The 26,782-nt window shown below is 38.0% G+C and overlaps 1 protein-coding gene across 9 annotated transcripts in view; it reads right to left on the bottom strand.

The window, feature by feature from the left end:
* Window positions 1-26,782, bottom strand: part of slc7a2 (solute carrier family 7 member 2) — a 277,877-nt gene that overhangs the window by 229,690 nt on the left and 21,405 nt on the right. The window contains exon 1 of one of the 9 annotated variants that reach the window (XM_051928293.1): window positions 1,920-2,095. The exons of 7 other annotated variants lie outside the window; for them this stretch is intronic. The gene's annotated coding sequence lies outside the window, so the exon portion shown is untranslated. Of the gene's footprint in view, window positions 1-1,919; window positions 2,096-26,782 lie in introns of those variants that run through there. One more of the 9 variants, XM_051928294.1, reaches the window with a different exon arrangement.

Raw genomic sequence — 26,782 nt, 5'->3', positions numbered from 1 at the left:
TCCCTACTTTCATTCCTATCATCATGAAAAAGATATCACGTATACATCTCAGTATTTTAATTATTCAGACAGCTGTAATATCACGAATGTAATGAATTATGTGTCCTGTCGGAGAAAGAGAAAGCCCGTTTAAGAAGCAGGTAGTGATTCACACACAGAGCACATAGAAGATCAAATACAGAACAAAGCATTTAACGTCCTACTTTACTTACAATGGGATTTGAGAAACTAGTAAATTAAACGATTTTAAGATGAAGTTTATGATGTTCTGCTTTAATGGCAAAATAAACTACGTGATTAAAGTGGAAATTTCGAGATTAAAGTTGACATTTCGTGCTTTTTTCCCACTGTGTGCCTATTTTTTTTGTCTGTACCCTAATAAGCTTTCATATGACACTCAGACGGTGGGCTACAACTCGCCTTTTCACGGTGACTTTGATATGTGATTTCTTTTTTATTTCGGGCACTGTGCGACTTGAGTTTCTCCGACACTCTGTCACTCGATCAACTTCCTTTTGTTGATTATACCACTGTTTAAACCAACAAATAGTACGTTTTTCCTTTGTCTCCACTTGGTATTCGCTGAAATTCTTATATTTTCCCCCATGCTTTTCCCATTGTCTTTTCTCAGAAGGCTATTCATATCGATTTGCATATTCAAAGAGGCGTAATTCTGGGAGGAGTTGGGGCGGCACAGAAGGCGCGTGCACGTGCGTTACTTTTCACGCTGATCGGGATTTATGTAGTGGAAGAACGTGAAAGTTTGCGTACGTACAGATTCCTGCATCTGGATTTTTCTGTGCGTACGCACATTCCCGCTTTTGTGCTTACGCCATGTTATATACTATAATACTATAACTATAATAATACTATAATACTATAACTATAATAAATATTCTGCAGTGGGTTGGCACCCTGCCCAGGATTGGTTCCCTGCCTTGTGCCCTGTGTTGGCTGGGATTGGCTCCAGCAGACCCCCGTGACCCTGTGTTCGGATTCAGCGGGTTGGAAAATGGATGGATGGATAATAAATATTTTTTTTCAAATGATTGGATTGGAGCTCCATCCACAGCTAATTCCTCTCTTGTTTTTAATACTGCTGTGAGAACTGTGCTCCAGTTCTCATGACCCTGAGCTAGATTAAGCAGGTTGGAGAATGATATTTTATGCTAAGGACTAAGAACCTTGGTTTGACTGTTCACCATCTTATGGTTCACCATCTCTGAATGTCCTCCAGGTACTTCAGTTTCACATTACTTCCCAAAGATATGTGTCAGGTTAATTCAATTTATTATTGTTTAGTGTTCTTTACTGAGTAAGTAATCGACGATTCAACAGCACTGAGATTCAAACCCCAGCTCAGTTACTGTATGGTAGGAGTTCATAAGTTCTCCCCATTTATGTATTTTTTTTTTGAGTACTCCACTTTAGGTCCTGTACCCAAAGAACTACACTTTAAGTTGACTGACAACTCTAGACTCGCCCGACATTAACAGAGTTCAAGTGACCCTTCTCTTGACTGGTACTGTTAGGACAGCATTCCGACTTGCACTTGATGCTGCTAGAATAGGTTCTAGCTCCCAGGTTCAAGCTACCCATCACCCTACAATTGGATAAGGCAGGTTCAGATAATGAACAGAAGGACAGATTTAGCGTAGACGCAATAGCTTCCCTTATATATCTACTAAGCATTTTGTTTTACAATACTCTAGCATAAGAGGTAGACTGTGCCAGTGTAAGGCTACAGGAAAACAGGTGCAATATAAAATATACTTTGTTTGATCATAGAGAAGAATAAAAACACTCTAGCTCAGACTCATGCACAATATATATATTAATGTAATCTGCTTTTTGTTTTACAATAGCACTCTGAAAATTTCAAGCTATCAAAAAATAACCAAATAAAATGTTAAATATACCTGTACCATTTTCCATTTGCACAGATAACTGTATTCCAGCTAAAAGAAGGATTGGCTTCAAAAGGACAAATCTCAGAGCAAAGACTGGAAGAAAATGGCTTGACAGGTCAGCTGACAGAGACTTTGCCAAATGCAGAAGCGTACAAAGACCAATTATTCATTTCTGAACCACTAGGGAAGGTGCACCATAAATCTGAAATAGATTTTAGGAGGTTTTACTTAGTCACACTTTGTTGGAGACATTGTAAGGTTTCACGTGACTCTGGGGTGAAATCAGTACATGTTATTTTTTTCTAAAACTAACTGAAGCCAGATCATTGGATTGCAACATTTTCAATAGTTGATGTAACTGACCTAAAGCTTTTGCCAAGGAAAATGTTTTCAGAGAGATCTTTTCACTAGCCATTCAAATTCTAGAATTTGAAGACCATTTTCAGATTATTTATTAATTATTAAAGGTGTTAGTAAATTTAAAACAGGGTATAGAGATCAAAAACAATTAAAAAAGAGAAGTACACAATTTAAACCATTACTATGTTTCAGAAAACAGCTTATAAAAATAGTATGGTGTCTCTTTGTCAAATAATATCATATTCATTTGGTTGAGGTTAATTACATATGAATACATAACAACAAGTGAATACAAGTTAGTGCACATTCGTTTAAGCAAATGTTGAGTTTCCCAATTACAATTAAGTATTGAGTTACTTTTAATATACTTTATTGACTGTGAAAATTTAATTGCAATGAATAAATTGTGTCCAAAAAGCATACAATACTAAATCTTACTTAAAACAGATCACATACCCCATCATGCATCTAGAAAAGAAAGAAAGAAAGAAAGAAAGAAAGAAAGAAAGAAAGAAAGAAAGAAAGAAAGAAACCTGTTAATTTAAAGTAATTGCTCCGAGAACCTGAAGTGTCCAACAGGTAGGAAATATTTAATTATGCTCACAAAGGGTCTTACTACACAGTAGTACCACAATTGCTAAGATATCATGTTGCGAAACCTCTCCTCAATAAGTTATTTTAAAATTCTAGCCACATAAAGGTTCTTAGCAATTCTGCATTATTTCAATATGAACCTTTAAAAAACAATTTATATTTAACAGCAGGGATTATAAAAGATTTTGGGGTCACTGATTTTAATGCTTAATCATAACTCAAATCAAGGTTGAACAAAACTCTACAAATTGATTTTAAACAGGTAAAAGCACTGCAAGAATTCACACAGCTTCCTCATAATCTTGAAATTTGGAGATAACACACCATACATAATCTTAAAGGAATACTTCATCCAAAGTTATTTTTTTACATGGTGCCTACATCATGTAGTTTGTAGTGGTACAAACTAGACGTTTGTAGTGGTGGCCTAGAAAAATGCTTAATCTTATGTTTCAGTGTGGAAAAGACAAAGATCCAATTTAATTAGGTCCAAACAGTGACCAATTCTGGACAATAGCAAACAATGTGAAGAACATCCTTGCATAATGTGGAGACTAAGACTATACATAATATACCAAATGACATCAAAGCTTACTTTACAAGCTAACATCCTAATATTCATAATAACTACTAAATAATTTATTATGTTTAACTTTGAGTAGAGGAATAGTGTTAGAAACATATTTTAGATTTAATTGCCTTATATGTATACTCATAAAAATGCCAAAGTTAAATTGTAGTGAATTGGTTTTGTCTCCCTGTTTCTACTTTATGATTAAGACTGCAAGGTTAAGCTAATTTCCCTGAAGTATTGACCAGGAAACGTATTTAGCAAAACTTCCATTAATATTTGCACTATGACCATTTTTTTAGACTTCACAGCAGGATTATGACAGTGAAAATGGCTTAAACTTGCACACATGGGTAAAGAGCAGATAATGAGTCAACTTGTAGGTGTGAGGTGCTCTATGCATGTAGGTGGGGTGTACCCAGAATACAAAAAAATATGCAACAATGAATAAAGCCTTATGTTAAGTTAAGAAGATAGAAAAATGAATTCTGTATTCACAGGCTTAGGGAAATACAAGGTATAAATGACATTTCAGCAGAACTGAGTAATAAAATTATCTCAGAATTCTTCCATTGGAAAATATGATAAGAGTACTGGACAACGGGCATTTGTTGATTTTTGTGCATATGAATAACTTTGGCAAGGCAAAGTAGCAGTAGCTCTAGGAAGTAATTTTGAACTGTTCCTCACAGTTTTACAGATATAAAAGAAAAAAGCCACTGCCAGATATCCAAGCAAACATAAAAGGTACAAATATCAATATGGATATAACACTGATTAAGAAATTCAGGCAGAAACTATCCTGTAGTAGTCTCATCTGAGCTGACTAAGATATTTACACAGATTGATGCAATGATAGGAAAACATTCTAACTGGGATGATGCCTCAAGATATTGTTTGTTTTACCTGAAAATGTGCACATTCAGGGATTTATGTACTGTAAAATAAAAAGGCACACTCAATGTATTTAATGAACTTTAAGCAGGTGAAAGGCAGAATAATGCACTGGTGAGTAAAATTAGACTAAAAAGGGAAGGCTACAATATACATAAAAATCATTAATGAGAAAGCGGGAATATAGTATTATTATCAAATGCTATGAAGAAATTTGATGTGAACATAGAAGACTTCTTCCTTTCAATCAAAACTCTTTTTTATTAAACCAGTCATGTTGTTTATCAAAACATTCACAAAATTTGATGTTTATTCCCATTGTAGAAGAAGAATGTTCTCCTCAGCACCATGTATTTGTGTGTTTAGTAAATTAGAATTTTTATAATAACTATTTTGTAACTTGCCAGTGAGAGACGCTTTGGCTTATGAACTAACAAAAATATATTATTCCAGGGTTCAGGAGAAATAGTGTCCACATGAATAAAATGTAAGCTGTTTCTTGTTTTTCCCTTTCTCAGAGTGAATGTTTCAGGGACAAGGTCACAAGGCTGCAGAACTGCACATGTAGTTTATGCAAAGGCGTCTCTCCTGTGCTTAGCTTCCAAAACACAGATAATGCTTAGCTCAACAGACATATTGTTTAACTTTACTGGTTTGATAAGGATGTTCTTTCTGTCTTATTAAACATGAGATGCTGAAGTATAAAAAACCCCTCCTGGCTTTTGATCAGGGTTCAATTGAGCTTTGCGGCAATAAGTTATGCTCTTTTGAATCTCTACTTACTGCGACTCCGAATGAATAAATAAAGTGAATTGAGAAAATATTATCTGTCTGCTTTCCAGTGTGCCTTTTTCGTCCACAGTTTTTGGCGCCCAACGTGGGGCAGGAGACGGGCAGACGACTCCCTGGGCGGGTTCGTCCAAGTGGACCGATTTCCGCGGATCGAGGACCAGCTCCGGTAAAAGTTAGGACTGGCCTACCTCGGGCGTTTTCCTGCGTGGGGAGTCGCTGACCTCCTCCTGACCGAAACGAAAAGCAACTGGATGGGATTTTTCCAGGCAGGCAGAAGGAGTCGTGGTGAGTAGATTCGGGGGATTCCCGTTGGTTTGACTGGTGTGCTGGAAGAAATAGAAGTATACGGGGAAAAGAAAAAAGAAAATAATAATAAAAGAGAATAAAAAATAAAAGCATGCTGAAAGAATAGAGAATCATACCGTATCGACCTAGAAGGGTTTTAGGGATTCATAGAGAGTGACGGCACAGTGTGAATGCTAGTAAGTCATCCCTTAAGAATTCGAGTAGAAAGGACCGAGTGGCACGTTCCTATATTAAGAGGAATAGGGGTGAAAGGGGCAGTTAGAGTACGTGTGAAATTTGGAAGAGGGGAGGTTGATTTCCACTTGTCGACTGGTTGATTTCCGGGGACGACAAGTGGGACGAGAAATAATCGAGGATTGAGTTGCTCTCTGTTGAAGGCCTGCCGCTTACTATGGGAAATTATAATGGCACGCCAGTCAAACAGGTCCCCCAGGGTCCTCAAAACTTAATGTTAGAAGGATTATTTTCAGAGAATCACCAGGCTCCTAGTACACCGTCGGGATTGAAAGCGGGTCCCCTAAACAGTTAATAGAGAAGCAGACTGGGTTGGATTTTAAAAGGCATGTAAGAAGTGGAATAAGCAGAGGCGTAACAACCTGCTGGCTGCTGAAGTCAAAACACAAAAAAGACAAGCAAGAATTATTGCTAGCGTTGCAGAAAATGAAGATAGAGACAGCGCCCAAGCCTGAAAGTAAAAGAAAGCAGACCGAAAAGAAAGACCCCCTATACCCCGTAATCTGTCCACCCCCTCCTTACCAAAACTCCCCCGCTTCCACCTCCTGCACCCTCTTCTCCAACAACACCCCTGTTAACAGACGAACCGTCTGGAGCAGGTTTTTACGATGAACAATATCATTATGACCCATCCTCACATATTGACCCTGAGGAAGATAATTCAGATCATTCACAAGGTGCTACTGGATTGTAATGGCAGAAATTAAAAGAGTCATCTGTCTCCCAGCGCATGAGCAGTCCGTGGACTGCAATTTGTGGAGCTGTTACAGCAGCTGGATAACATATATGAAACAAATGCTGCACAGTGGACACAGGTGCTCCGTCGACAACTGAGCACCACATGGACAACTGTAAATCACGGTGATCATAACGGTGTCCCTTGGTGTTGGAATGAAGGTCCTTTCCTCGCCCAGTGAGAGCCTTTGAAAGGAGCCCTGGCAGAAAAAATATAAAAAAGGGCACAAACTGGTCACTAATTTCAGCCGGCTCACCGATTGCAAGATCTGATGGCTAATCACTTTGGGCTAGACAATACAAACGATAGAACTCATGCTGCAGTGCCTCCTTTCATCTCGAGACTGAGAAGTGCCATTCAAAGCAAAGTCTGCACGTCCTGCAAAAAGGCTGGAAGACCGCAACGTTCGAGGAAGACAAGCGTCATGCAGAGCATGCTGACAGTCAGACTAAATTAAAAGAGTCAGACACACAGACCAAACTTTTGGCTGCACAAATAAATTACTATACTGGAAGAACTGACCTGGCTAGGGGGAGAGGACGCGGAAAATTCTTTGGAGGTCGAGGGCGAGGGCACGGAAGAGGACGCAGGTTCCATTTATCAAGCCCTAGTAATCCTTTTGCTCAGATGCCTAACCCTTCGGAGCAGACGCCAGCGTCATATGCCTGCCGCTGCTGCGGTGAACTTGGACATTTCAGACGCAACTGCCCACACAAGCGCCTCCGTCACCCCCTCTCCCTGAGCCTAATGACATTCCTTGGTCCTAAGAAATATCAGGGACCCCAGCCACTTTTTCCAGTTTCCTTTGCTTACTCGTCATGCTGAAACTGATCTTTTATTGACTTTAATGGCAAAGAAACTGCCTTTGAAATGGACACAGGAGCCACGCACTGAAGGAGGTTCCTGTGCAATTACAGCTCAGCATTAACAGTTTCATTATTGACTCGTTGCTTTCTGTTAAATCATTTGTGTCCTGTGAAACTGCTGGGATGGGATCTTATGACTTAAATTGTCAGTCTCAATTTTCTTTAACTGAACAAGGATTTTTGCTGCTCCATTCCTAAGCTCCTGTGCCACACTTCACACCCCAAGCCCTCTTTTACAGCCTGGACCCTGAACATCTCCCCGCACACCTTCCTTTTGAAAGCCCTTCATTCTTTCCCCTCATGCCTATTTTCCTCACTTACAAGTCCCGGACACCCTGCCTTGTACTGCCCAGTATTTTCCCTACTGAAGTGGACACACCTTGGTTAGAATCTTTTCTTTCCTCCAGCACATGCCCTGAAACTTTGCACATTCCATGTATTTTTGTTGTCTACTAAAAGCAGTTGCTTCAGTGCACCTCACATATTCACAAAGCGTTTTCTATTTAGGAGATTTGGTTCCCCATGTTTCCTTAGCACTGTGGTCCCAAGGGAAAAATTGATTATGGAAGGATAGCACACTGAGCCGCTGGTGATTTTCTCAAAATCTTCCTTCCGCCCGTACCGTGTCCAGGATCCTCTGTCTCCAGAGGCAGAGGCTGGCATCGCCGCCGTACATTCTGATCTCGTGAGGCGAGGAGCAATTATTCCAATTACATACTTTCCAGTCAACTCCCCCATTTTTTCCTGTAAAAAAAAGGCTGACGGGTCCTATGACAAGTTAACTCTGCGGTTTTTTTCCTAGAACACCTATTGTTCCTAATCCTTCCACTATTCTTTCCACGATACCCCCGTCCGCCCGGTACTTCTCTGTTCTTGACCTTGCTAACGCTTTCTTTTCCATTCCCGTGCACCCTGATTCTCAATCCTGGTTTGCTTTTACCTTTCAAAACCGCCGATGGACCTGGACCGTCATGCCTCAGGGATATACTGAAGCCCCTTGTGTTTATGGTTTTGGCCAGAAAAAGATAATAAATTGATACAGTATATAGATAAGAAAAAAGAAAAGAAAAATAAATAAACAACAAGTGCACATGATACTCAGAAAATTGCTATTCTTTTTAGGTGAAAATGGCCATAAAAAAGTGTTGAAGAAAAAAAAAAAAAAAAACTGCAGTTACTTCAAGCTATCGTTAAATATTTAGGTCATGACATTTCTTGCGATACAAGAGCTCTCTCTAGCGGCCGTTTAACCATCATTCAAAACCTTCCAAGACCGGTCACAAAACAACAGGTTAAGTCAGCATATTTCTCTGTGGCTGCATAGCTTTTGGTGGGAATGTTTTCTTGTTGTGGAGTTGTGCTGTGTGTTTCCAGAGATGGATTATCTTTGTTTACAGTTGGCATTTGGGTCGCCACGGAAATTAGTGTTTCCTTGTTGTCGCTGACCCGGTCCCGCCTCAGACTTTTCCATGATCTGGAGGCTAGCATGTATGGCACCATGGTAGGATGAATTCCTTATTTAAAAGTAGTACCAGCTTGCGGCCTGAGAAGTTGTTTGATTGTAAGTTTTTCAGGAGGAGCACAGCCTTTACAAAATCTAGCTAACACTGCGATCTGGCTGCATGTAGTGATATAGCAGGCTGACAAGGCTCTATGTGATTAAAAAAATAAATAAATCAATAAATAAATAATAATAAAAATGCATTACTCTCACTGACTATATTCTCGTCCATTCACTGTGTTCGTGGACGAAAAAAGGGGGGATTAATGAATGCAGTTTTAACGCAACCACATACAGACAAACAAAGTGCTCATGAGCCCCTAACAGTAAAGGTACCTCACGCCGTTCATTCTATTTTAGTAGAGGATTTAAGACCAGCGCTGGCAAACCGATCCAACATCAAAAACTTATTGAATCCCTCTTAGAAGCTATAACTAAACCATCAAAGTTAGCGATCGTTAAATGTCAAGCTCACATAGGAAAACAAGATCCTGTCAGCAAAGGAAACGAATTAGCTGATCACTTTGCTAAACAGGCTGCATATAATAACACACGAATCTCTTTATTCCAACAGAGAAATAACCAGGACCCTGATAATCAACTTGTTTCTTTACAGAGTGCAGCCACGGACAGAGAAAAAAAGAAAATAGTCCAAAGAATGGTCCCTCTCTGATGGAGTCTGGACCCATAGGCAAACTAACAAACCTTTCCTCCCAAAGGCTTCTTTCCCAGATATGGCAAAAATTGCTCATGGTCTAGACTATGCTGGAAGGGACGCCATGATTCAGGATGTTGAAAAACACTGGGAAGCTGCAGGCTTTTCTACATATGCAGAGCAGTTCTGCAGATGCTGTGTATTATGTCAAAAGTCTAATGTAGGAAAGGGCACCCAGGTAAGTCCAGGTAAGTCCCGCCGTTACACCTAATCCAATGGGTCCGTTTGAACACCTCCAAATGGATTTCATTGAACTAACTCCGTCTAAAGGTTATCGTTATTGTCTAGTAATTGTTGATGTGTTCTCCCGATGGGTAGAACTTTTTCCTGCTAAACACGCTGATGCTAAAACTGTAGCCAAAGCTTTAATCAAAGAAATTATTCCTAGGTGGGGCATACCACAGAAATTGCAAACTGATAATGGCACCCTAAAATCTAAATTAGCAAAAAAATCTGTGAGCAGACAAATTTATCCTGGCCAGACACTTTGCCTCTGGCCTTAATGAGATTGAGGGCAAGAACACACCGGCAATTAGGACTGTCGCCGTTTGAAATTCTGACCGGACACCCATGCCTGTGGGCATGGTTATGCGAAATGTTAACCTGCATACTGTGGACAATGATCTTCTCTCTTGTCTTACAGGTCTCCGAGCTTCTCTGAAAGAAGTCCACGAGCAGGTTAACCAGGCCTGGAGGACTAATCTTCCATCTAAAGACACGCCGATTCCCTTAGGCACTTGGATCCTCGTCCATGACACTCGGAGGAAACATTGGCATCAGCCGAGGTGGAGAGGACCGTTCCAAGTTCTTCTATCCACACCACATGCAGTGAAAATGGAAGGATTGCCCACCTGGATTCACGCCTCACATTGCAAGAGATGGCACCCTTGATTGCTGTGCTACTATGCTTTCTTTTCCCTTGTCTACTGCCCTGGTCACCTTGACTTTCCCGTTAGGAATCACCACATCAGTGCAGGTTGATTTCTGCTCTATTATCAACTGTGGGACTGGTCGACAAGCCCAGTGAACCTGGTCTGACAAATACGTGTGTATGACTGTTTCAAGGTATTATTGGGGAAGTAACTGCGACACCTGGCAATGGATTTTTGCTAACACTGGAACTGAGGACTGGGGTTCTCAACCTTTTGAGGCCCAAAAATACGGTTTGAAAAATCGATTTTCTATCATAAAAGGACATGCTTCTCATAAATGTGTTGACAACCATTGTAACCCCTTGATTTTCACTTTGAAGAACCCCTCTTTACATGACTCAGGAACCTATATATTAGGGGCATATGTATCTGGAACAGACCCTTTAGGGAGATTTCTAATTAAGATTGACAATCCTGTTACTAACACCTCTCATTCTCCTGCACACACACCCGTCTCCCCAACTTCTGGTTCAGACTTTTCTTCTGTTAAGATTATGAATATTTCCACCCTCTCATCCACTTTTTCAATTGAAACTGGCTATGGCGATCAGAATCGTTGGTTACAGTGGGTATTATATTCGGCTAAGCAAGTAAATCAATCTGATTGCTACGCCTGTGCTACGGCCAGGCCACATTTGGCTACCGTCCCTTTCCCTCTTTCTAACATTTACCCTGTTGGTCTTCCTTGTCTCCTTGCCCTTTTTACCTCTCCGTCCACACCAAAAGACTCTAACTGCATTACACTTTCTCTCCTCTTTCCCCCCCACTCCTCATATGACTCCCCCGATGTTCCAGTCTCATGAAGGCAATTATACCTGCTTCTCTAGTAATTATAGTTCCCCCTTCCGAGGTACTAATGTTGGTCATATCCCTTCTTCCTTCTGTTCCCAGACTTTCCAGGTTAACTCCACCTCATTTAATTCTACATTATCACTTTTCCTGTTGACACAGTCCACTCCGCGTGCTGATATTTGGTGGATGTGCAGTACATTAAAATTACTTGATATTCTTCCCCCTATTTGGACTGGCACATGCGCATTAACCCAACTTGTTATGCCTTTCCGCCTCCTCCCTTTGAATTCTCCTCGCATGTCGTCCAGCTCTGGCCGACATCGTCGACCCCGCTCTGCTCACCCCTCCACATTCTCTCTTCACGGCCCTGGCATTTACTTTGATTCCATTGGTGTCCCTTGTGGAGTCCCTGATAAATTTCAAGCGCGAGATCAAGTTGCTGCCGGATTTGAGTCTATTTTCCCCCAAGTTACAATAAATAAAAATGTAGATTAGATTAATTACTTATATTACAACCAACAGCGTTTCCTGAATTTTACTAAAGAGGCTGTTGAAGGGATACATGAACAGCTTGATAGAACATCCCTTATGACTTGGCAAAATCGATTAGCATTAGATATGCTCCTTGCTGAAAAGGGGGGTGTATGTGCTATGTTTGGTGATGTGTGCTGCACTTGCATCCCTAATAATACGGCTGTCGATGGATCAATCACCCATGCTTTGCCAGGTTTAACTGCCCTTTCAAATAAATTAGCTACCACTTCTGGCATTTCTAGCCCCTGGGGCTGATGGCTCAGGTCAGTTTTTATTTCACTGGCCGTTGCTTTTATCATTCTGTTGCTTGTGGCCTGCTGTATAGTCCCCCTAATTAGATATCTTGTGTCCCAGTATTTCACTGCCTCCGTGGCCAAGGCTTATATGTTACACGAAGAATGCATGCTTCCCATTTCTTCCTCCTTTCCTTCCACTCCTTCCCCTTCTCCTACTCTCTCCCTTGTTACTCTTATGTCACCCATATTTTTGTTGGTTCAAAAAGGGGGGAATGTAGAAGAAGAATGTTCTCCTCAGCACCATGTATTTGTGTGTTTAGTAAATTAGAATTTTTATAATAACTATTTTGTAACTTGCCAGTGAGAGACGCTTTGGCTTATGAACTAACAAAAATATATTATTCCAGGGTTCAGGAGAAATAGTGTCCACATGAATAAAATGTAAGCTGTTTCTTGTTTTTCCCTTTCTCAGAGTGAATGTTTCAGGGACAAGGTCACAAGGCTGCAGAACTGCACATGTAGTTTATGCAAAGGCGTCTCTCCTGTGCTTAGCTTCCAAAACACAGATAATGCTTAGCTCAACAGACATATTGTTTAACTTTACTGGTTTGATAAGGATGTTCTTTCTGTCTTATTAAACATGAGATGCTGAAGTATAAAAAACCCCTCCTGGCTTTTGATCAGGGTTCAATTGAGCTTTGCGGCAATAAGTTATGCTCTTTTGAATCTCTACTTACTGCGACTCCGAATGAATAAATAAAGTGAATTGAGAAAATATTATCTGTCTGCTTTCCAGTGTGCCTTTTTCGTCCACACCATTTATGCTATTCAAGTTCAAAATTCAGACTTTTGCAATCTCACAGCTAGATTACTGCAACTCTCTCCTGGCAGGACTCCCAGCACCTACTCCCTGACCTCTGATACAGCTGCCTACACCATTCATCCAAGTGGCTTCCAAATACAGCTAGAATCAATTTCCATTTTTCCTTAGTATACAGTTTAAAGTCAAATTGCAATTTCATGTCAAAATCTTATGAAGTGCAAGATTTATGTATAAACTGCATGTTGCACATTATTGTATGTTTGTGATTTAGAAAGCAATTACTATACTGAGCATATATAATTATACATTGCATGTTAATCAAAAATGGACACAGATCACCATAAGTCCCTGTGACCCTGTGGTAGGATATAGCGGGTTGGACAATGGATGGATGGATCACCAAAAGTGATCTAGCCCACCTAAGCATTAAACAAATATGAAAAAGTGTAGCAGTGTTGCATTTTAAACAAAATATAGTTGTATGTAAACCAAAACAAATGCAAAAACAAATAGTGGAAGCAATCTATCTGATTGCTGGAAGTAAAGATGTGGGCCCAAATATCATGTTTTAGCTAATCTTGTAACCATGACACTCGTAAACATATTTATTTACTGCAATCAAAAATGAATGAAGTTTTGGTTTCGTCCGTATATAGGAGATGGACGTCTGAAGCAGAGCTCCGCTAGCAGCGGCTTTATTTTCCCACGTATTTCATATTATTTAGAGGTATCCTGTATTTAACCCGACCAAGGAACTTCCACTACAATATACAAGCATGAGTAACAAGAAGAAAAGTCAGAAAGAACCGGAAAAGAAACTTAAAGCTGCATCAAAGTCTGGACAGACTTCCAGCCTGAGTGCAAGTGTAAGGTATGGTATCACGGAGACTGACCTGGAACAGGCAGAAGAGTGCGCAGAATTCCTGGGACCCCGCTCCGTTGTATCGTCTCCAGTCGAGAGTGAAAATGGGAGCGAAGGTGCAAGTGATACAGGTCGCGAGGGATCGCCGATTTCTGAGGATCATTCGAGACTAGAAAGGGCTCTGCAGGACGTGCTCTCATCTACTCATCGCGAGCCTGTAACAGGAGCTGCATTTTCACTTGCGGAGCACGAAAGCCGAAGCGAACTGTCCGAACTGAAAGAGATGATCGCTACACAGAAAGAGATGATCGCTACACTGGCCACTGCCATGGTTACGGCCATGAATGAGCTTAAGAAAGATAACACAAATGATCTTAAGAAGGTGGCCATTGAGCTCAAGAAGGATAACAAAGATAAGGAAATGCGTCTATTTAAACGTTTCGACGTGAACTTTAAAGGCATGTTGGAGAAATTAGTGGAACACATTGAAGAAACTAATTCCAAACTGAAAAGGCTTGATGATCATATTAATGACGTTTCAGATCAGCTGGAAGACGTTAAGCAGGGACTCACGGCTCGAGTGGAAACAGCGGAACAACTGGCATCTAACGCCGATGAAAAAGCCACAGCTGCGAACTTGGAATGCATAAAACTTGGAGACAGACTTGCAGCCCTGGAGGATGGGTGCAGAAGAAATAATATAAGAATTGAGGGTATACCTGAGAAACGAGAAAGCTCAAGCCCAGTGAAATTTGCAGTAGAATTACTGTCTAAAATAATTGGAGATGACTTTAAACTCGACAATGAGATAGCCACGGCTTATCGCACAAAGATACCAAGCGCCTTTAAATCTAGGTCTTTTATTGTCCGCTTCGAACGACTAAGATGTAAGCTTGATGTGATGGCACTTCTCAGACACAAGCAAGAGATTATATTCGAAATAATCTTATTCGTATTTTTCCCGATTTCTCACCATCAACAGCTACAAAACGCAGATCCTACATCGACATTAAAAGGATGCTACGGGAAGCCGATATCAAATACAGCCTCTTGTATCCTGCCAAACTGAAAGTGGAAGTTCAAGATCGACATTATATTTTCTTCAGCAAAGAAGAAGCTGGAAAAGAATTAAAGAAGCTGTTTCCGACACTTTTTTGAAAGTTAATTAAAATTAAAGAGCCGTATTCTATCAAGGCACGGGAAGGACCTATGATCTGATCGCTGGATCCATGTTTAAAGAGACTGGTATTATAATTATACATCCCTTATTTTCTTTTTTTTTTCTTTTTTTTATCTGGACTTTATATGTTATATGTTTGTTTTAATCAGAGTTATAGAGTTATAGACGTGAGTGTGAAAATGTGGAAGTGATTAAAGTAGGATTCGTTTTATTTTTTTTTTTTATTTATTTATTTATTTTTATTTATTTATTTATTTTTTTTATTTTTTTTATTTATTTATTTTTTATTTCACTATACCTTAAAGTAGACTGTTTAACTTCATACCCTTGGTTTATTGCTTGTTCTACTATTTATATAATTACCATTATACTATTACAGTAGGAATTACCAGGTTTATCCTAGACTAGTTTTTAAAATCATTCCCAGGGTTGTTTTTTTTTTTTTTTTTAAATCTTAATATCTTAACTTAAAAGTGCTGAAGATTATTTCAAGCTTAAATATTCTTAATGAGAACATTTTCGGCAGATAGTATTAAGGATTTAACTGTAAAAGATATCTCTGTTTTAATTCTGTAATGCCGCTGCAGGGTGGGGTTTGTTTTGTTTTGGACGTGCTCTGTCTCTTCGTATGTCAGAGGACTGGAACATAGCGAAGTGGGATCTAGCCTCATGTGGGGAGGCAAAATGGGGGGGTGAGGGGATAAAGGGGGGCGAGAAGGAGAGCAGGTTATATCTAATCTATTCTTGTAATCCTTATAATTATAAATATCAATGCAACAACAGGCTAAAATGCAACAACTCATGGGGAATCTTGAAACTAAGATTAAAACTGTCATATTACCAATTAAAACTATAAATCACATTAAAAACTCAGAATCAATGTCTCCATGATGGGACAGTTAACTTTGTGAGCTGGAATGTTAAAGGCCTGAATCACGAATTAAAGAGAAAGAAAGTATGCTCTCACCTAACAGGCTTAAACGCTAAAATAGTATTTCTACAGGAGACCCACTTACTAACCAAGGATCAGTTCAGATTACAAAAAGGCTGGACTGGCCAAATGTTCCATTCTAGCTTTACAAAGAAAACTAGAGGGGTGGGAATACTCATACATAGAACAGTTCCATTTGTAGCATCAGAGGTAGTGTCGGACCCTGAAGGGAGATATGTGATGGTCATGGGCAACTTATATAACAGTAAAATCATTTTGATAAATGTTTATGCACCCAATGTTGATGATAAGGAATTCATGCAAAATCTATTGGCATCCATTCCCAATGTGAACACTCATAAAATTATAATGGCTGGGGACTTTAATTGTGTTTTAAATCCACTCTTAGATAGGACTCCTGTGACAGGGGGGACGACATCTAATACTGCAAAGATAATTACACAGTTTTTAAATGATCACAACTTATCAGACCCCTGGAGGTTTCTTAACCCAAACTCAAGAACATATTCGTTCTACTCACCAGTGCATTATAGCTACTCAAGAATTGATTATTTTTTTATAGATAATAATTTCCTGCCTACAATTAAATCATGCAAATATGACACAATTGTTATCTCTGACCATGCCCCTCTAGTCTTGGAGCTAAAATCAATAAGCCCCTCATACTCACCTCGCAGATGGCGTCTTAACCCTCTTTTATTGGCAGACGAGAACTGTACAGAATTTATATCCAAACAAATCAGCTTCTTCCTAGAGACAAACACGTCCACAGAGGTTTCTGCAGGAACACTCTGGGAAACTCTAAAGGCCTTCTTAAGAGGCCAGATTATTTCATATCTTTCCCATAGAAATAAATTAGAAACCAAGAAAGTGTCAGAGCTAAGAAATGAAATTACTAGAATAGATGAAGAACAAGCCAGGCGTCCAAGTGAAGCTCTTCACAGGAAAAGGCAGGCCCTGCATACAGAACTTAACATCTTAACAACTAAAGAAACTGAACAACTTATTTATAAGTCTAGACAGCATTACTATGAACACGGAGAAAAAGCTAATAAGCTTTTAGCTCAACAAATTCATAAACAAGAAGTTCACAATGCAATACCAGTAATCACCAACAAGAATGGAGAAGAAATCATCGACCATAATAAAATAATGCACACATTTAGAGATTACTATAAGTCTTTATATTCCACTGAGCCCAAAGAAGACAACACGCAATCTAATGCATTTCTGGATAATTCACAAATACCACAAATAGATGCTTTAAGTGCTGAGGAACTGGATAAACCTCTAACGCTAACAGAATTACTAGACGCTATAAAGTCACTACAAAGCGGGAAATCATCAGGCCCTGATGGTTACCCCGTAGAGTTTTATAAGAAATTCTCCACTCAGCTAGCTCCACTCTTATTGGTAACATTTACAGAAGCTAAAGACCACCAAATACTACCTCAAACATTTCGACAAGCATTAATTACCGTCTTTCCTAAACAAAATAAGGACTTGTTACAATGTGCATCATATAGACCAATTTCACTCCTGAATAATGATGTTAAGATACTCTCAAAAACCCTAGCTAGAAGGATGGAGAAAGTGCTGCCCTCGGTAATATCACAAGATCAAACTGGATTTATTAAAGGCCGACATCTATCTTCAAATCTCCGACGCTTGTTTAATGTTATATATTCACCAGCAAAATCAAACACCCCAGAGATATTACTATCATTAGACGCAGAAAAGGCATTTGACATGATCGAATGGAATTACCTTTTCACTGCATTGGAGAAATTTGGGTTTGGCCCGAATATTTGTGCTTGGATCAAACTACTGTATACCAGTCCAGAAGCTTCAGTTTGTATTAATAAAATTTGCTCAGACTACTTTAAACTAGAACGTGGTACCAGACAAGGATGTCCCTTGTCGCCACTGTTGTTTGCAATCGCTATTGAACCACTGGCGGTTCACTGCCGAAATTCTTATCAGATAAAGGGGATTGTCAGAGAAGGACTGGAACAGAAAATTTCTCTATATGCAGACGATATGGTCTAATATATATCGGACCCAGAAAACACTGTCCCTGCTGTTTTAACAGCACTAACAGAATTTCAAAAGATATCTGGTCTTAGAATTAATCTGAATAAAAGTATACTCTTTCCAGTGAACTCACAAGCATATAATATTAAATTAGACACCCTACCTTTTACCATAGCAGATCAGTTTAAATACCTAGGGGTAAATATCACAAGTAAACATAAAGCTCTTTATCAACAAAATTTTGGCGTCTGTATGGAAAAAATTAAGCAAGACTTGCATAGATGGTCAACCCTTCATCTCACTCTAGCCGGAAGAATTAACATTGTTAAGATGAATATCCTTCCTAAACTTCTCTTTTTATTTCAAAACATTTCAAGATATATCAATAAATCGTTTTTTAAACAGTTAGATTCAATAATAACCTCATTCATTTGGAACTCAAAAAACCCACGTATCCGAAGAGCGACCCTACAAAGACCTCAGGCAGAAGGTGGCATGGCTTTACCTAATTTTCAGTTTTATTACTGGGCAGCAAACATACAAGCCATAAAAACCTGGACACAAATAAATGCACATACACAGGCTTGGTCTGCAATAGAAGTAAAATCCTGTAGTACTTCTTTATATTCCCTGCTCTGCTCTCCAATAAATGAAAGTTATCGCAAATATACTAATAACCCAATTGTGCTTTACTCACTCAGAATATGGAACCAAATTAGGAAGCATTTTAAGATGGAAAATATTTTATCAGTGGCACCTCTGCAAGGGAACCACCTCTTTCAACCTTCGCAAGTATATCCAGTTTTTAATACCTGGAAAAGTTTTGGGATTAAAATGCTCAGAGATCTTTATATAGACAACATATTTACATCTTTTGAACAATTACGTTCAAAATTTAACCTCCCAGCTACACATTTCTTTTACTATCTTCAAATTAGAAATTTTGTTAAACAGAAATTGCCCGACTTCCCCCACCTTGCACCCTCCACAATGCTGGAAAAAATACTGCTCAATTCCGAGGAAACAAACACTATTTCCGCAATATATAAAATCTTATTAGAGTCCCTACCTTTCAAAGATCCAAGAGGACATTGGGAAGAAGATCTCTTAATCAATATATCAGAAAAGGAGTGGAAGGTAGCAAAGCAGAGAATTCACTCGAGTTCTATATGCGCAAAGCATAGAATTATTCAACTAAAAATTATATATCGAGCTCATCTGTCTCGCTTAAAACTGTCCAAAATGTTTCCAGGCCAGGATCCAACCTGCGAGCGCTGCAACCAAGCTCCTGCCTCACTGGGTCACATGTTCTGGGCCTGCACCAAACTAACATCATTTTGGACAAAAATTTTTAAGTGCCTCTCAGACAGCCTTAGTATCACAATCCCTCCTAACCCACTAACAGCTGTGTTTGGTGTCCTTCCAGATGGACTGGAATTGGAGAAGGACAAGCAAACGGTGATTGCATTCACTACACTCTTGGCACGCAGACTGATTTTGTTAAATTGGAAGAATCCTAATTCTCCTCTTATAAGTCAGTGGGAAACCGATGTTTTATATTATTTGAAATTGGAAAAAATCAAATTTTCAGTTAGAGGATCTGTACAAAATTTTTTCAAAACATGGCAGGATTTAATCAACATTATTTCAGAATAAGAGAAATAACTATTATTGCATTTGACTCCCTTCTCCATCTCTTATTTATATAGATATTTACTTCTCCCCTTCTTTTGTCTAATGTTGCCTTATTAAAAAGCTTAAAGAAATTTTCCTTTAGCTAAGCTCTCCTTCTCAGGGGTGGGGTTTGATTTGTTTTCAAATTTGTTGGGTTATAAATTGATCTGTTTGTATGGAATGATTACAATGAAAATTAATAAAATAAAAATATTAAAAAAAAAAAAAAAAAAATGAATGAAGTGAGTACATAAAAAACTTTATTGCCATAATTTCAGAGTCTTGGAAATTCAATCAGTGAGGCTCATACGAATTCAATATCAATACAAACATACAACATAATGAAGTCAATTTTTCATCAAATCTTTTTTTTTTTTCAAAATAAGATAAGCTATAGTAATTTACCAACCAAATACAAATGTTATTAAATTATCCATATTTAAATTTAATATTGTCAAAACTGTGATAATCTGACTGATACAAACAGATATAAACCAAATACGAACCCAAGTATGGGTTTCAGAAAATGTCAAGTCATGTGTCTGTCTGCTTTCCTTTCACTCCCAAAGGTACCAACCTTGATGGAAGCCATTAAATTATAGACGGCCTTGCCCACCTCTCTAACAACCTCTTTGAAGAAGAATGTATTTCATCCAGGGGTGACTTCTATTCTTTTTCTGAAAATCTAATTGAAATTACTTAATCCCATGATTTCAGAACATTTTAAAGGTGTGAACCTTTGAAAACATTGTCTAGATATGTTACAAATACAGTAGCTTTGTTTCACCTGAAAAGCATAATTTCTACAGTACAAAATACAGGAAAATTAATCATTTCTAGATTTGCAGTTTATATAGGTAATTATATTGACAATGGTAACTGATTAATCTACCTATTATTTTGACGATTAAAGTTGTGTTTTTAAAGGTTCAGCATTAAAAAATGTACTTGACTTGGTACTTCTGGGTCTCCACAATACACTACTGCAAAAATGTAAACTACAGCAGTGTCTGAACTACAGGGTTGTGATCCACTTTTGGGACATGTGATTCCACCAGTGGGTTGTGAGCTGCCATTGTTTATAATGTAAGAAAGCCACAGTAAGTCACGAGTGGGTCACCACTCCGACAATCATACATGATCCCACCTTGCTCTGAAGATCACCAAGGTCTCCATGGCTTTGCTTGATGACCCAAGAGCACTGATCGCATACAATTCACCAAGAGAGAATTCGCCACCTCCCCGCTCTGATGGTCATCAAAGGGAAACCCCCCCCCCAATACTGAGTTGTAAACACACTTACATTGGAAAAGTTGGTTGTGACACCAAAAAGGTTCAGAAACACTTAACTACAAAACCTTAAAAGAACTTTAATAGAATATAAACACTAGGTAGCATACACACATATAATATTAAAAGTGAGTATGTGTATACGTATGTATACAAAATTAATGTAGAATTCCTAAGAACTGGTGTATTTAATGTTATAAAAATGTGCATTTTCTAATATTCAAAAAGTCTTCACTGAAAAACATACTTGTTTGCTTTTAATTAACTAAAATACAATGGAAAAAATATTACCATCTCTCTATTTAGTTTACTAAATTCAGTGTTTCTATAAAGAACAGTAAGCACATGAACGTGCTTTGGACCTAAATTTGCTTGATGTTTGGATACAATGTTAATTGCTGTAGAGAACAAGCACCCTCATGGCATGGAATAAGCAGGAAAGATGCATTTTCATTCATTACTTAATACTTTCTCTCTTAATGATTTTAGTAGCAAAGCTACGTTTCATCTTCTTTTTAATAATAAATGAAATAATAATTCAGTGCTTTGCATTTCAGTAAGTTTAGAAGCAGATTTCGGTATCTCCTTCTACAGGATGAGGGAAGCTTTATTTAGCAATGAATGGACGATCAGCCTACAATTCAGTTACACACTGAATGGCTTTGATTTTACATGTAGGAAAAATGCTAAATAAAATCTGGATGAGCCACAAAGCAGTTTTAACCTGAATACAAATATTACTGGACCCAAAATTGCTGGTTGGATTTTTGAGGTGAAAGATTAATGCTATATCAAAGCTCTGAGAACTTCAGTAGCATTGCTTCTTACGAACTTTCAGACTTAAAGCTCCAACTTCACACGGTAATCACGAGAAACTTTTAACTCTGAAACTTGTATTTGCCGTCTGTCCAGTAACATGTGAATGCGGCATGTGTACTGTGTTTTGTTTTGAATAAGTGCCTTTTACCATTCACACCATAAAATTAAAGCACATTCTATACTAGCTGTTTCTCGAGTAATATAAGAATAATTTCATAACAAAAATTAATTTCAAATATAAATGATTTTCAGAATTATGAAATATACAGTATTGAATATTTGTTCCAGATCTAATGATTTCTTCTTGTAAATTCTCTGTTTGTTTGAAGTATGCAAATACATTTTAAGCAAGTCAATTTCCAATGTATTCAAAACTAATATTTGATTAGTGGCACTAAAGTGAATTGTATTCATTGACTTTTTTGTCTGTCACAGTTCTATGCAAACTTGCTTACTTGAGAAAAAATGCTGGGAAAAATGCTCCACAAAGATTCTGGTGTATGAAACCACTGTCATTGCCTCTACAAATATACAAATCATAATGTCACACATTAATATGAGAGCACAGATTCCTACAGTTTAGCACGAAAGTGGAAGAATAATGTTATGTGGATGATTCTCTGATTCACAGTTTAGAAAACAAGAGCCAAGCACAGGAAAACGTACATCAGTAGTGACCCAAATTAAACAATGTATCTTAAAGTCAAAGTTAGGGGCCTACCCTTTAAAAAAGTGTAGAGTTGAATTTAGTTTGGTGGGGGTTAACAAGTTAATGTTCATTATAGATTCCATCCAGAAAATTATCAAAGAAGCTCAGAAACTGGCATGTCCAGCTGTTGAAAGTTTACAAAAAGTTACCCTAATAGACTCACTATAGTTTCTGTAAAAACTGCTGCTTCTAAATATTGATTAAAGAGCTGTGAATATCGTTATGCTAGTTTATGTTCTAGTACGCATAACGTATTGTTGCTGCTTCAATGATCCAGAATTCTAGCTTTGAATCCTGCACCCAACTTTTGCTCAAGTCGAGTTTCAACTTTCCCCTGAGGTCTGAATTGGTTTTCCTCCCTGATTCCCCAAGCACATGCAGATATGGTTAACTCATAACGCCCCAAGTGGATGGGTCATGATGAACTGGCTCTCTGCCTTGCACCTAATGCTGCAGTGATAGTCAGTATCCTATTCTGCGGTCATGAATTGGAGTATGCAGTCTTGACAATACATGACTGATGAGTGTAAAATTGTTTTTTACTCTGACATTACTTAGCTTTACTGTTGATAAATGTCAAAAATCATAATAAAAAATTGAACATTTCATAATGTAGCACCACAATATGTAGAAAAACTTCAAGGGTATTGAGTACCTTTTAAGGAAGCATTACAGTATGTCATATAAATATCAGTACACCTCTCCAATAGTAGTTATTCCTACTATTTTGGATGCTTTAGTATTAACCATTTTACACCATTATTTAAAATCCCTAAATGTAAAAATAAATAATACACTCTCTTTGCTTTAAAATAATATATTATGATATTCTCCTATCTTTCCACAATGTTGCTGATTCACTGCCAAATCTGTTTCTTAGTTTTAACAACAATTATCACATTTTAAAAGTTGAAATCTGCATTATAACTTCTAGATACATCTCCTGTATGTATGGTTTTGATCTTCAATACTGTAGTTGATAAATAATGTTTAACTTTATTTGCCTACAAAATATAACTGAACCATAAGGATATTTACAGATTTTCAGAAAAGAACAGAACATTTAGTCCATCTAGCCTATCTGGTTTGCTACTGTATGCGGTACTTAAATAACTGCAGCCTATTTATTTGACAAAAATAAGTTTATACTCTTACCATCCTCTTTGAAAAGTACTACTTAATTTTAAACACTGGTCAATCAATAATGAAGGCATATCTGAATATATAAATGCATATTCTCACCATCTTTTCAAATTGTGAAAGAACACACAGTGAATGCTAGTATTAAGGGCACAAATAGCATGGTGTTCTTTACATACCTGTTTCATGTGAGAATACATGAGGCCCTAAGATTGACAGACAGACAGACAGACAGACAGACAGACAGACAGACAGACAGATGTTCATAGATGTTCCACATCAGCGGCACTTTCTGAAGCCTTAAGGATTGACAGAACAGAAGACAAAATACACCACAAAGTCAACCAACACAGGCCGTAAAAAGTCGAGGACGGACTCCATCTGGTCTTGCAGCTTTTCATGTGTGTGTAGCTTCCTCAGTTGTCTCCTTAATCAAACATCTCAAATCCTCTGTCTCTTCTTGTATCTCTTCAAGAAGTCTCAATTCTGACTCTACCTGTGTGCTGACTATTGCTCCTCTGGTCAGATATGTAAAGACTAGAAAACCTTTGTCCATTCTTGCTCTAGAGCTATGGAATGATCTTCCTTTATCTTTTTAAATTGCACCTGATTTAGTTGTGTTTAGGTATTTCTTGAAAACACACCTTTCATTAAAGATTTTGGAACTCCTTAGATTCTCTCCTACAATGTAGCTGCTGTTGTGCTAACAAAGAGTTTAGTACTGTATATTGTCTTACTCTGGTTGCAGGTATGATTATGAAGTAGTTCTGCCACGTTTCCCAGGATGCAAGGGTAACAGGTCACTCAATATGTAACAGATGTGGCCGACAAGGTCATGGATGGCAGGTAAGACGTTACAAGATCCTTGGTCAAGAGGTGTCAGCCCATGTCTGCTAGCATGGGATGCTGAAACCAGGATACTCATTCATTCTAGGATGATCCTGCTCATCAATTAAGTGCCAGCAGAGCACTATCTCTAAAAAAAACAGGCAGCCAAGGGGACCCAAAAAAAAAAATCGTTTGAGTTATTTTGCAAAAAATTGCCTGCTGCAAGTTGCCTACCATGGAAGAGCGTGAAACGGTCATCTAGTAACAGCTACTGAAGAAGGGTTTATCGTGCACAGCAGTAATCAACTCAAAAGAACTGAACACGTTGTATTTATAAACATTTAATACTGCATATGCCAAGTGGTAAATTTAATCTACCCATTCTAAGGTCTCTGTGAGCCGGTGATTACAGTAGCCGTGGATATGCAGCAAGAAGAAAATGTGATGGACTGTGTGCCAACCATTTTCAGGGCTCATTTCGCACATCCAAGCAGAAAGAAAACTTCTGTGTGCAATCTGGTAACAAGAATTTAATGTTAAATCAGGTAATAATATTTTGTTCAACATGTTCAACATATTAATCAATTCAGAAATGCACAGGTACATGCATATCCCATTTGGAAGTTGAGAAGAAGATAACGTATACTTATAACTTTTGCTGAAGTAATGTCACTTGATTGCAAGCTATATAGCTTAATCCGTCCTTCAACAGCTGCCACTAGAAGACCTATGCATGCATGTGCATGACGACACCAGAATTTTTTGTAGTTTCATTGCACTATATCATCCATTGTCTTCCTGTAAAAAAGTTTCCAAAACTCTTTTTTGTTTTCTTTTCCCAGCATTTTATGAGCATTACCATTGATTTCACTGGAACAAGCGTTTGGTTAAAACTGCTTGAAAACTGTTGCATGCAGGAATTTTCTAAACCACTTACTGCTAAAACACTTACAGTACATGTGAATAATATCATTGAAAATAATGGAAAGTAACTTTTCAAGCAGTTTAGTTTCTGGCCTAGCACTAAAATGCTAGAAAAACACTTAGGTATGAATAGGCCCTTGGTACGTAGCCTCAACTGTTGGTAGAAAGAGACCCACGGTCACAAGAAACAGAATGTTAGGAAGTGCTTGAGTGTACTTTATAAGGCTGGAAAGTGGAAAAGTCACCTCACCATGCACATATGGGTTCAAGCCCAATTTAGGTAGGGTGAGAAAGGTACTAAAGAGTTAATTACTTTTCTGTTTATATTTCCTCTCTGTGATCTCTAGTGCCCACATTATTTATTAATAAAAAGCTTTTTTTTTTTGCCATCCTGTCCGTTATTCTGAGGAAGGAGGATTGCTGTGAGGACCCATGTAATTGTAATGAACATGCTGCAATCCATCCTTAGCTACTGAGTAAAGCTGAGCTGTTATTTATAAATTAGAAGATAAATGACATATGCTGACATACTTCCTTTAGAAAAAATAAGCAAATGTTTTATTCTTATCTAGTTTCACATTACATGCTTGAGGATTTAAATTACACTTGGAACTAAACTGCTCCAATTGCCTGCCTTCTAGCTTCTGGAACAAAATGAAGGAATACATTTTTGGTAAATACTAATTTTAAATCTGTTCTCCAGGCCCCATTAAGCACTGTAAAGTAGGACAATGAACTATTATTTAAAGACTGATGGAAAAATATTCCAAAAACAGGGTTAAGTTGCAGTGCAACCACCTTTAATAACAATTAACCTCATCTTTTGTACAATGGCTACATAGACAAGTACAAATTTTAGCAGTATTTTTTAATATCATACCAGATTACCAACTTGGGAAGCGAACAGCAAGTATTACGTAGTACTGAGTGGTATCCAGTATTTCAGATGTCTCTGAAATATTGACAGTGATCCTATAACATCAGAATTTCGAAGTTGTGTTAAATTTCATTCAGCCTTTCCTTTCAATAATGCAGATAATTAATCTGAACATCTGTATAAGAATTAGAGAACGCAGACAGTGGGAGGCACAGTTAAGATATGAGAGTATGTGGGTATGTGTGTACAAAAGACTAGGTATCCTGTTCTGCAGTATATTTTGCCTTGAGCCTGATGATGCTGGTAGAAGCATTAGTTCCTTGCAACTCTGTATTGAATTACATTTTTCTGACCTAAAAAATCCACCTTTAGGTATTCTGCTATTTTTGACTGTAAACAATTGCTATTTCGACCTATATTCAAGAGTCGTATGTTCACTGATTGAGTACAAATTCAGGTTTTCAGCTATGTATGTAGTTATGAATACAAATTGTGAAACAAATAAAAGGAGTAAACCGGTTAAAAATAGTTAAAAACAAAACAAGTCTAACTGCAAGTCTGTCTTATTTACACATGTACTGACACTTTTTGTAGTTGAATATAACAGGGAAAACAAAATACTTTTCAAAGTGAAAAAGCTACTGTGCATCTGTGCTGCGATTACTTACCTACATATACAATACTGTTTATATATATA

The sequence above is a fragment of the Erpetoichthys calabaricus genome, chromosome 5, assembly GCF_900747795.2.
Source record: "Erpetoichthys calabaricus chromosome 5, fErpCal1.3, whole genome shotgun sequence".
Lineage (NCBI taxonomy): Eukaryota > Metazoa > Chordata > Cladistia > Polypteriformes > Polypteridae > Erpetoichthys > Erpetoichthys calabaricus.
This window is presented reverse-complemented; position numbering and strand designations above follow the sequence as displayed.